Below are 2,334 nucleotides of genomic sequence, written 5' to 3'. Positions count from 1 at the left end.
GCGGTCGACTCTGAGGATCCCCCGAGTTTGGGGGGGGTGCTCACCTAGGACGACGAACGACGAAATCGTCGTTCATCGTCTGGTTGCCACGTTGCTGATAGCGACGTGGCAACGTGTTGCTGCACTCGTTTACTGGGGTTGTTGATGTGGCGTCAAGGCGTCGTCTCCCATATCGTGGCTGTCGTCGTTGTCTCATCGTGGCTGGTGTGCGTGGTGGTGGACGTTGGCGACGTGGTGTGTAGGCATCGGTGATGGTGGTGGTTGAAAGAGATGGTGTTGTTTGTTGATTTGGGCATCAGGAATTCCGTTCCGGCCTCGTTCTGGGTGATCACCAGAATCATTCCAGCGGAATTTGAATTCCATTCAAAATTCGGCAGAATTGTTTGATCACTTTGGCAGGGCCCTCTGCCAAATTTGATTCCTCTGGAATTCCAGGAATTCCCCGGATTCCGCAGGATTCTGGCAGGAATCAGTGGAGGACAATAAAGACCTCCAAACTGGACCAGAAGTGTTGATAACAGACTCCTCCTCATCTTGGACAGAGGTAAGCTTGGGTGAAAAACCACTAGGGGAAGAAGAAGAAGGAGATGGAATAGGAAGGGTAGTAGGGGCAGTAGTGATGGCTTCATCAGTCACAGGGAGATCGATGACACATCCAGGGTAAAGGGGATGGGATACATTGTCCTTTCTTTCAATAAATTTGACGTGGAAAGATTCGAAGAGATGGTGAGTTGAAGGGTGGTAAAGACGGTATGCTTTGGAATTGGGGGAGTAGCCCACGAGGACACACTCAAATGATCGTTCATATATTTTTGGGTTGTGTTGGAGGACAAGGGTGAAAGCTCAGGAACCGATCTCACGCAAGTGAGAAAGATCAGGTTTCTTCCCATGCCAGGCCTCAAAAGGTGTTTTGCCAAGGGTACGTGGCAGGGTACGAGCAGATAGGTACCTGGCTGTCATGGTGAATTCATCCCATCTGTTGGGTGAAATGCTTGGTGTTGACTCACACATAGCGCGCATCCTGTTCATGATTGTGAGATGCATGTGCTCAACGTGTCTGTTATGGGCAGAGGTATATGGTGCAGTAATCTGTAATGTGTAGCCATTAACATTACACCAAGCGTTCATTGCATCCAACTTGAGTTCCCCACTGTCTATATGGATGATACCAATACGTTTGCCACTCTCTAACTCAGCTCGACGCACCCATGACTGAAGGGTAGATAACACATCGGATTTTACTTTAAGACAAAGTGTCCAAGGATGGCTAGAATTATCATCCACAATATTCATTAGTGTTTGAAGGTTCAGTCCATAGGACCACAAAAAACCAGTGGACTGAACTGAACTGGACCATGGACCGGTCTTTTTTTCGGTTGCAGTTGCCCCAATTTGGGGTTGGTCCAGTTGCTGGTTGCCTCATTTCGAAAATCTTTTAAAACCGTTCAAAGACCGGTTTTAATCGGTTGCAACTGGTTAAACGGTCACGTGCGTTACATAGCCTTGTAACCACATTTATTGCCTTTTATTGGGTTTTTGTTTCATCAAAAACGGTTAAGAATTGAGAAAGATATAACCAAATCCATATTTTACCTGAGTCTCTAGGAAATGTAATTCGGTTTCAGTCATAGCTATGTCAAATGTTCATTAAATCTCTTGAAAACTGGTAGAATGACAGGTATTTATATGCTTTACTATTTTATATAACCCGTTTATTTTTCAGAGTAATAATGGTTGAGATACAAATGGTTTATATTGGTATAATAAATTATACGCAAAAAATCGGTATCATGGACCGCAAAAGACCGGTCCTAGGTGGTTCGGTTCGGTTCCCTCAATATCTGGGTCAGTCCTGGACCGGTTGCAGTCCACGGTTGCGTGTTTTCAGGGCAAAAAACCAGACTGAACTGAACCTTTAAACACTAATATTCATCACGTATTGGTTCCCGCTTGCTGATTTTACAGCTTCAGGACCAGTAAGGTCCATGTAAATAATCCCCAACTTCCTATTCAATCTCTCCCCCTGACGAGTCTTTGGTACTGGGGTATGACCCTGTTTACCACGGATACAACTGTCACATTTGGGAGGGGATCGAGATAGGTTGATGAGCATACCTTGAGCAAGTTGCTTGGTAGCTAAGTCGAGGATTGATTGGTTCAACGTGTGCCCCATATGACGATGCCAGGTGTCGAGATCAGCTGTTACAAATGCATGTTCAGTTGATAATAGAGTGCAATTGAGGCTGTAGAGTTTATGTGTTGGGAGTTGAGTACCAGTAGTGAAGAGGGAACCAGAACAATTTTTGATAGTAACAGTGGTGATGTCAAAAGTGA

The sequence above is a fragment of the Laccaria bicolor genome, genomic scaffold (genome assembly GCF_000143565.1).
Source record: "Laccaria bicolor S238N-H82 LACBIscaffold_36 genomic scaffold, whole genome shotgun sequence".
Classification (NCBI taxonomy): Eukaryota; Fungi; Basidiomycota; class Agaricomycetes; order Agaricales; family Hydnangiaceae; genus Laccaria; species Laccaria bicolor.
This window is presented reverse-complemented; position numbering follows the sequence as displayed.